At 43.3% G+C, this 10,061-nt stretch overlaps 1 protein-coding gene across 5 annotated transcripts in view; it reads left to right on the top strand.

The window, feature by feature from the left end:
* Nucleotides 1-10,061, top strand: part of SGSM3 (small G protein signaling modulator 3) — a 49,179-nt gene continuing 39,118 nt past the window's right edge. For all 5 annotated transcript variants that reach the window (XM_044915789.1, XM_044915787.1, XM_021687700.2 and 2 more), the window contains exon 1: nt 1-72. The gene's annotated coding sequence lies outside the window, so the exon portion shown is untranslated. The remainder of the gene's footprint in view (nt 73-10,061) is intronic.

Genomic DNA, 10,061 nt, shown 5'->3' with positions numbered 1-10,061 from the left:
GTCTGAGCGGTGGAGCCGCGAGCCGACCCGGCTTGGCGTTGAGGTGGGGGCCCGCTGGCGGCGGCCGGGCAGGTGAGTGTGCGGAGGGAGAGGTCGGCGGAGACTCGCTGGGTCTGTGGAGCCCGGCGCCCTCCCCTGCCCCTCAGGTGGGGTCGCGGGGGCGGCCATGGACCGACCGATTGACGGACGGACTGACGGGCAGGCGAGGGGAGAAGCACCGCCCGCGGCCGGGAGAGCGGCGGGGCCGGACCTCGCAGGTGCCCGCGTGGGAGGGGGCGCCGGCCGGGGGCGCCAGGCGCGGGCTCTGGCGGTGCGGGTGCGGGGCGGCGGCGGGGCTCGGACCCGCGTGTCGCTGAGCCCCCGCGTCCCCGCGCCCCCGCGTCCCCGCCCGGGGCGGGGGCGCCCTCCCCGCGCGACCAGCGGGAGCGGGGGCCACCGGCGCCCGAGCCTCCGTGTCCTGGGGGCTCGAGCCCGAATACATACCTCCCCCTCAGCAGCTGCGAGCGGTTTTACGGAAACCGCACCTCAGGCGGGGGAGGCTGGGGGGACTGTTTTTCTTTTTCTTTTCTTTTCCTCGGGCACATTTAAGCTGCGGGCTCTTCCTCAGGTTTAACTTGTGACTTGACGTTGAAGATTCAGGTGCGGAGTCAGAACACAGGCTCGGATTCGGGCCGAGACTCGCTGTAATGTGTGTATTTTAACATTGGGGAAACTGAGGCATCTATTAGCCGAGGTCACTCAGTAGTTAGGATTGGAATTCTGAAAGTTATACTTAATGATCCAGGATGGTTTTTATATGGAGGAAGAAAAGATGTTGTAAAGTTTCTTTTCTGCGACGGGTGACTGTCGTAGTTTCCAGTCTTGTGCTGCACATGAAATTTGTGGTGGGTTGCTGGCTTTTTGGGTTTTGGTGGGTTATTAGAAGTGTCCTGGGGGGGGCGCCTGGGTGGCTCAGTCGTTATGCGTCTGCCTTCGGCTCAGGTCATGATCCCAGGGTCCTGGGATCGAGCCCCACATCGGGCTCCCTGCTCGGTGGGAAGCCTGCTTCTCCCTCTCCCACTCCCCCTGCTTGTGTTCCCTCTCTCGCTGTGTCTCTCTCTGTCCTATAAATAAATAAATAAAATCTTTAAAACAAACAAACAAACAAAAAGAAGTGTCCTGGAATATTCTTTACCCTTTTTCTTTCTTGGTAAACTCAAGTTCCTGGTAAGACTCTTGATTCACAAAAACTGAATTTCCAATTTTGCTTACTTGTAGCTTTTATTTTATATATATATATATATATATATATGTGTGTGTGTGTGTGTGTTTTGTTTATTTATCTTAGAGGGAGCAGACCGGGGGAGGGATGGAGGGAGAGGGAGAGAATCTGAAGCAAACTACGTCCTCAGCACAGAGCCCCATTTGGGGCTCGATCCCCCGACCCCAAGATCACCACCTGAGCCGAAACCCAGTCACACGCTTAATCAACTGAGCCACCCAGGTGCCCTTACTTGTAGCTTTTAGTGATTATGTTTGTAATTAAGTTTGTAGATACATGGGGCGCCTGGGTGGCTCAGTCGTTAAGCGTCTGCCTTCCGCTTGGGTCATGATCCCAGGGTCCTGGGATCGAGCCCCGCGTGGGGCTCCCTGCTCAGCGGGGCGTCTGCTTCTCCCTCTCCCACTCCCCCTGCTTGTATTCTCTCTCTCACTGTGTCTCTCTCTGTCAAATAAATAAAATCTTTAAAAAAAAGAAAAGTTTGTAGATACACATACATTTCCTACTTTTCTTCCTCATCTTCTTTTCCTTATGTTCCAGTTTTCTCTGAACTCTAACCAGTAATTATATCATCTTTGTTTTATATATTCGTTTCTGTTCTCCCATGATTAATTTGTAATCGATTCTAAATGGAAGTAAGTATCTTTCCTGTATTCCGATAATCCTAGCTGTATGTAGCCTTTTCATCACTAATTGTCACAGTAGCCTGGGCTTTAGTCCTCTTCCCTGTGTCCCTTTTTAAGCATGGAGATGTGTGATTCGGTTAGGAGGAGGGTGTGAGGTGTTTCTGTTGATCAGATATGGTAACAGGTGAACATGACCCATGATCAGAGCATTAACTTTAGTATATGTGCTGCTGAAGTGAGCATGAGAGCATTAACTTTAAAAGGCTGTGAACAAAAATTATTTTAATATAAAAAAAGCATACCTAATCTTGTGAATTTGGAAACTTGCCAGATGACAGAAAAGTTCGTGTACTGGAGTAGCACCTCACAGAAATGAATCTGACATGAAGGTGAAATATTGAGAAAGGAACTCAGGAGAGAACTCTCTCTCTCTCCCTCTCTCTCTTTTTTTTAAAGATTTTATTTATTTGATAGAGAGGGAATCTGAAGCTGACTCTGCACTGAGTGCAGAGCCCCATGGGGGGCTTGATCCCACGATTGTAAGATCACAACCTGAGCTTAAACCAAGAGCCGGACGCTCAACTGACTGATCCACCCAGGCGCCCCGAGAACCATCTCTTTTATCATACAGCCATCTTTCTGTGCCTGGGGTGGATGCTGGGAACACCTTGTTGGCTTAGGAAGTTAAACAATGTTCTGTGTGTTTGTGTTTTCGGTTTCTCTCTTCCTAGTTCTCAATGAGTTTTGGCAGGAGCCCAGAATCTTGTACATTTGATGATTTAACATCAGTTTCATCTGCTTGTTCTCCACATTGTCTCTATTTCCTCAGCTGGTGACATCAGTAATTTTCCATAGTAGCCATTCATGAACTTATCCAGACTGTCACAAAGAAGTGGAATAGCACAGAGGGTGGTACACACAGAAGACATAAGGATCCTGTTTCTTTGCCATCACATATTACATATAGACTGAGATAGGAAATCTGCATTGAAGCACAAGCTATGTAGGAGGGGTTAGAACACCAGAGTCCGGGCTTCTGCATACAGTAATAGTCATCGATACCATTTATTGGATTACTTCTGTTTGCCACATGCTGTCATTGTCACAGTGAGGTGTAGGTATTATCATTCTCATTTTATGTGTAAGTTGAAGTACAGATTTGCCTACAGACATAGTAAGTGACAGGGCCAGAATTCAAATTCAAGCCTATCTGACTCTGCCATCCCTGTTCTTTCTACTACGCTGTACTACCTTACCAACAAATACATTCAAATTTTTCTCATTCTTAAAAAGTAAAAAACTTTCCTGTGATCACATTTCTCCTTCAGACTACTTCCATTTCCCTCCTTTTCCTTTCTCGACTTGTTCTTGAAGAGCAAGCACTATTCCCCTCTCTTTCTTTGACTCCTTAGTTCATTGCAATCTAGCTTCCACCCTCTACTCTGTCGAAATGTTCTCATGAGCTCCACTCAGCTACTTATTGACTATTTGCTGTCCCATCTTCTAGACATACAAAGAGGCTGAGACATGATTCTTGCCCTGAGGGAGTTTAGGGATTAATGAAGGAGAAAAAGAATTTAATTCTTGTCAGTATGATGTGTTAAACTGCTGACCCAGCAGTCTTTGCTGTTGGAAGTTGGGGGAAGAACACTTCACTGAGAAAGTGACACTGAACTGCCAACAGAGAGGAACCCTAAATTGTTGCAGACAGGGCTGTCAGGACTGCATGTTTAGGTGTGGATTTTTAGGAGAAGCTGTATCTTGCCAGTGGGAGATGATACAGTCAAAATATGTAGTGTAGGGCGCCTGGGTGGCTCAGTTGGTTAAGCGACTGCCTTCAGCTCAGGTCATGATCCTGGAGTCCCGGGATCGAGTCCCGCATCGGGCTCCTTGCTCAGTGAGGAGTCTGCTTCTCCCTCTGACCCTCCCCCCCTCATGCTCTCTCTCTCTCATATAAATAAATAAAATCTTTAAAAATAAAAAAATAAAAACAAAATATGCAGTGTAGGTTTTAGAGTCTAACAGACCTGGGAACAGCCTCAATTTCTTTGTTTAAAATACATGCTTACAATGTAAGCTCTATGAGAGTAGGGCCTTTATTTTTTCACCACCTCACCTCTTCTAGAACAGTGGTAGGTGATCAGTAAATATTTGATGAATGAATACCTCATAGGATGTTGTATTCAGAACATGGTAGTACTCTCAGTACCATAAGACTGAATGAAGCTTACTTTTAGTGTGGCTTATGAACTGATTTTTTTTTTTTTTTAAAGATTTTATTTATTTATTTGACAGAGAGAGATAGCGAGAGCAGGAACACAGCAGGGGGACTGGGAGAGGGAGAAGCAGGCCTCCCGCAGAGCAGGGAGCCCGACGCGGGACTCCATCCCAGGACCCTGGGATCATGACCTGAGCCGAAGGCAGACGCTTAACGACTGAGCCACCCAGGCGCCCGCTTATGAACTGATTTTGAAGACACTATTGTTTGAATAGTATACGTATAATCACCTCTCCTTCTTTTTGAACATTAGGTTCCTTGATGGTCTTAATTCATAAATGGGGAGTGACATTTACTTTTTTTGGTAGGCACAGTTAACTGGGTCTTCAAACATTATGCCTCTCTCACAGTTATAAACACATTTCTACTTTTTCTCAGTGTGATGCAGGTATTCTATGTGTGTTTTTTTCCTCTGCTAATGTGAATTGTTTTGGGAAGTTAACTTCTTTGGAATCATTAAATAACTTTGTCCATAAGAGTAACATTAGAAATGAGATTAAGGGGTGCCTGGCTGGCTCAGTTGGTGGAGCATGCAACGTTTGATCTTGGGGTTATAAATTCAGGCCCCATGTTGGGTATAGAGATAACTTAAAAATAAAATCTTAAAAAAAAAAAGATTGAAAGCTCTAATCAGAAGGCTTACCCCTGGGAAGGGCCTGATTTCCAATAGGGCTAAGAGAAGACTTTTTCTTAACAAAATGATAGGAGTATTCCTGGTCTTTTCTAGATAGCTGGTTAGGCTTCTAGTAAAATTCTAAAGATATGTATCAGCAGTTCATTTCCCTCTTCTTATGTTTGAGTTTCATTTGTAAATATCCTTAATTTGTGTGACTTGAGTTTAGGGTTAAAGTCCAAGTACCACTTTTTTTTTTTTTTCACTTCAAGTCTGTGAAGTATAGTAATTAAGAGTACCTACAATGAAGTTCAGATTCTGCTCTACCACTTTAAACTTTGAAAACTTGGGGTGCCTGGGTGGCTCAGTCATTAAGCGTCTGCCTTGGGCTCAGGTCATGGTCCCAGGGTCCTGGGATCGAGCCCCGCGTCGGGCTCCCTGCTCAGCGGGAAGCCTGCTTCTCCCTCTGCCGCTCCCCCTGCTTGTGTTCCCTCTCTTGCTGTGTCTCTCTCTGTCAAATAAATAAATAAAATCTTAAAAAATAAATAAATAAACTTTGATTCAAGTGCTATAACTTACCAGTGCCTCATTTTGCTCATTTGTAAAATTGGGGTAAGTACTACTACTACTATTAGTACCACCAGTCATAGTATTACTAATATTTATTGGGTGTTTATTATATACTAGGCATAGGTCTAAGAATTTTACTTATATTACCTCAGTCTTCACACTCACACTGTATATTATTAGAATTACCCCCACTTAAGGTGAGGAAACAGTCACAGACATGCTAAGTAACTTGTTCAAGGTCACACAAATAAGTGACGGAGTGAGGATTTGAACCTGGGTAGTCAGACTCCAGAGTTTGTGCTCCTAACCGTCTACTTCATAGGGTTGTTTTGAAGATTACCTAAAATAATCTCTGTATGTGACAGATGGTCAATAAGTGTTGGCTACTATAGTTAGCTTTGAGTTTATAAAGCTTTTCTTACATTTTCTTATTTGGTTGCCACAAGTACAACAAAGTGTTGTTGTGACCATCGCTGTCTTACAGATAGGAACTGAGGCAGAGTTTGGTAACTTGCCCAAGGTTCATACAGCAAGTGTGGGGGAAATACCTTGGCTTTGCTCCTCCTCCATACCTAATTCTTATGTTGGATTTGAGGCATCACATTTTGAGAGAGTTTAGTGTACATAAGTTGTTTTGGTCAGCTCAGCATCTAGTCTAGGTTTTTCTGGGAATAGCAACTCCGTTTTGCTTTGAGGAAACAGTCCATCCCTAACCGAGTTAAGTGGTGGGCACATGACCAGGTTAGGCCAATAGATGTTAGGCAAATAGATGTGTTCCTCCTTTAATTTGAATCTTAGGTTGAATGACACGGTGACAAACCTCCTTCATCACAACCATGGATTAATTCCTAATATGTGGATATTGGAGCTGCTTTGTGTTTGTTTCCAAAGACCTGATTCTTTTTTTTTTTTAGGATTTTATTTATTTATTTGACAGAGAGAGACACAGTGAGAGAGGGGACACAAGAAGGGGGAGTGGGAGAGGGAGAAGCAGGCTTCCCACCGAGCAGGGAGCCCGATGTGGCGCTCGATCCCAGGACCCTGGGATCATGACCTGAGCCGAAGGCAGACACTTAATGTCTGAGCCACCCAGGCGCCCCTCAAAGACCTGATTCTTTAGCTTTTCCTCAGTTCTGTGCCCTACGTTGTATCTCTCCAATAAATCCTATATTACATAATATAAGTTACCCAAAGTCAGTTTTTCTGGCTGGCATTTGAGACTCCCTAACTTACTGTTACATGACATAAGGCCATGTCACTTAGAAAAGAGTTAAAACAACTGGTTAACTTTAACCTGAAGAGAAGAGATATATGAGAGAAGACTTGAAGGTTTTCATCTTCAGACATCTGAAGCATGTAGTGTACAGAGTGTCCCTAAAAAGAATAAAGAGTAGACATTACTAGAAAACAGATTTCTGTGCTAATTAAAGTCTAAAAGCAGGGCTGTTCAAGGATGGATAGGCTATCTTGGTCTGTGGAGGTAGATAAATACACTAAAATTGTTCAAGCCAGGGTGCCTGGCTGGCTTAGTCAGTAGAGCATGGTCTGACCTTTGATCTCGGGGTGGTGAGTTTAAGCCCCCCACATTGGGTGTAGAGCTTACTTTAAATAAATGAATAAGTAAGTAAATAAATAAATATTAAAAAATAAAATAGTTCAAGCCAAGACAAGATGGTCACTTGGGCAGAGTAGGATGCGTTTAATAATCTAATGGTTAGTTGTACTAAATGACCTATAAAGTTCCCTTCAGTTCTGAAATCTGTGTCTCCACACTCAGACCTAGAGATCAGTCTAGAACAAATCATTCTTGCCTTTCCCTACTCTGCCACCTTGGTCTCCTCTGTTCCTGCCTCACTACAGCTATCTGCTGCTCTTTGCTCTGCCCCCAGACCTCTGCTTCACTCAGCCCCTCACATTCTTCAGGTCTTGGCTCAGATTTCATTGAGCCTTCCCTGAACCCCTCATTTATAATTTTTTAAAAGATTTTATTTATTTGAGAGAGAGAGAGCAAGAGAGAGAGAGAGACAGAGGGAGAGGGAGCAGGGGGAGGGGCAAAGGGAAAGGGAGAAGCAGACTCCCCTCTGAGCAGGGAGCCCAGCGTGGGGCTTGATCTGGGGACTCTGGGATCATGACCTGAGTTGAAGGCAGATACCTAACTGACTGAGCCACCCAGGCGGCCCTGAACCCCTCATTTAAAATAGCTACTTCCTGAAACTGCTTATCTCTTTTCCTGTTTCATTTTACTCAGTAGCACTAATCATCACCTGGCATACAATATAGCATCTTAATTATTTTTTGAATTACTTGTTTCCCCTCTAGAATGCCAGATTCTAGGGGGAAAAAAGGGATTTTTATCTGTTTTGAGCACTGTTGTATCCTTATCACTTGAGAACAGTGCCTGGCGCGTAGTAGGCCTCAGTAAATGTATGTCGAATGAGTGACTATTCCCTCAACGCAAAATCACCATTGGGTCTACTTTGTGTTCTGGGAACACAGCTCATTCTGTCAACTTTGGATCTTTTTCAGTTGCTTTACTTACTCTCTGGTGCCTTTTTCTTCTCTTTGGATCACAGCACTTTAGGACTGGAAGTATGAGATCATCCCCTTCATAAGGACTAGAGATCCCAATATCATACAGCTCATTAATGACAGAAATGGGGGGAGGGTGGTGATTGACAGTTAATCTCCTTGTCAAACTGTAGTGCCTCTAAATCTTGCTTAGGTCAGGCCCTTATAGTGCCTAGTGCAATGTATATGTATCCCTCAATGAATTAAGTCAATAAATAAATATCTGTCTCCTTTATGAAGGCTTTTCCATATCAACCTGTAGTTATCTCTTTATTTCTTTGAACTTTGATTAATATTTGTGGTTTATCCTCATTTTTTTTTAAAGATTTTATTTATTTGACAGAGAGAGAGACAGCGAGAGAGGGAACACAAGCAGGGGGAGTGGCAGAGGGAGAAGCAGGCTGCCCACGGAGCAGGGAGCCCAACGCGGGGCTCAATCCCAGGACCCTGGGACCATGACCTGAGCGGAAGGCAGACGCTTAACGACTGAGCCACCCAGGCGTCCCGTATTCTCTTATTTTTAACTGGCCTTGTGTTTGTCATTTCATGTATGTATATTTGCCTGGTCAATGGAATTGTAATCCCATGGACAGAGACCAGATGTATCCACTACAAAAACCAGTCCTGGGAGGCAGTATAGTAGTGAAACACTGTGCAGTAGAATTTTCTGTGATGATGGAAATATTTTTGTGTGATTGTTAACATTTTCTTTATGCGGTATGTGTGTGAGTGAGAGAGAGAGAGAGAGAAAGAGATTAAGTAATCACACGAATGGGGGAGGGCAGAGAGGAAGAGAGAATCTCAGGCAGACTCCACACTCAGCCCAGAGCCCAAAGTGGGGCTCGATCTCATGACCCCAAAATCATGACCTGAGCCAAAACCAAGAGTCAGACACTCAACCAACTGCACCACCTAGGCACCCCTATTTATTTTTTATAATGTCTATACTCAACTTGGGGCTCAAACTCATGACCCCAAGATCAGGCGTCGGATGCTCCTCCAACTGAGCCAGCCAGGTGCCTCTGGGCATTCATTTCTTTATTCATTTGTTAAGTGTGAATTTTCCAACTTTTCCACAATGAGTATCTATGACTTTTATAACCAGAAAATATATTAGTGGATTTGTGTGAGTGGTTTTTTTTTGGTGTGTTTGGTTTCTTTTTGTTTTGAGATTCAAGAATAGGTAGAAAATGCTATAGGCAAATAAACAGGATAGTCAAGTTTGGAAGTAAGTTTAAATAAATGTATATCGCAGAATGCAAATGTATTTTTATGAGGTATGTATATTTAAAAGTTGCTTCAACTTTTATTTTTGTAAATTATATTTTCTTTTCACATTGATTCACATAATACAAGCACATTATATTCATCCATATTGAGAAGAACCAAGTGCTTGGGGAAAAGTTACAGGAAATTTTTACTAATCTATATAAACCATTGGGAAAAGCATAAGTATTTTAACAATAACAAGATACTGCATTTAGGAACTGGAAAGTGCAAACTAAAATATTACATTAATTATACAATTTTTTTTTTTTAAGATTTTATTTATTTATTTGACAGAGAGAGAGACAGTGAGAGAGGGAACACAAGCAGGGGGAGTGGGAGAGGGAGAAGCAGGCGGGCTCGATCCCAGGACCCTGGATCATGACCTGAGCGGAAGGCAGACGCTTAACGACTGAGCCACCCAGGCGCCCCTATTAATTATACAAAATTTAAGAGGTGAATCCAGAAGCTTACTGATACAACAAAAAAAATTCCAAACTAAGATCTAATGAAGGGACCTGGCGTTTATAGATTTACTTGGCCACTGTGGCCAGAAAGACCAACAAATGCATGAGGTGTTGTTCAGAAATGTTTTGGAAACAAAACAAAATATTATTCCATCCTTTATTTTAAACTGAGATGGTTCAAAATACTTTGTACTTTTCTGGTAGAATATAGATTCCTTTAGTTTCTAGAAGGACAAGTAATAAACATGAGAGCGCTTATGTATAAATTACTGTAATTTATTAAATTACATTAATAATTGTTATTTAACATTATAGATTCATTTGGCTGTCTCTCTACCTGACTAGGCTAAAAACTTCACAAGGCAGGGATTTTGTTTTGTTCACTGTTCTCTTCCAGAGTCATTTTAAAATGGGG

Source organism: Neomonachus schauinslandi, chromosome 5, assembly GCF_002201575.2.
Source record: "Neomonachus schauinslandi chromosome 5, ASM220157v2, whole genome shotgun sequence".
Classification (NCBI taxonomy): Eukaryota; Metazoa; Chordata; class Mammalia; order Carnivora; family Phocidae; genus Neomonachus; species Neomonachus schauinslandi.
The sequence above is the reverse complement of the archived record's forward strand: the minus strand, read 5'-3'. Positions and strand labels throughout refer to the sequence as shown.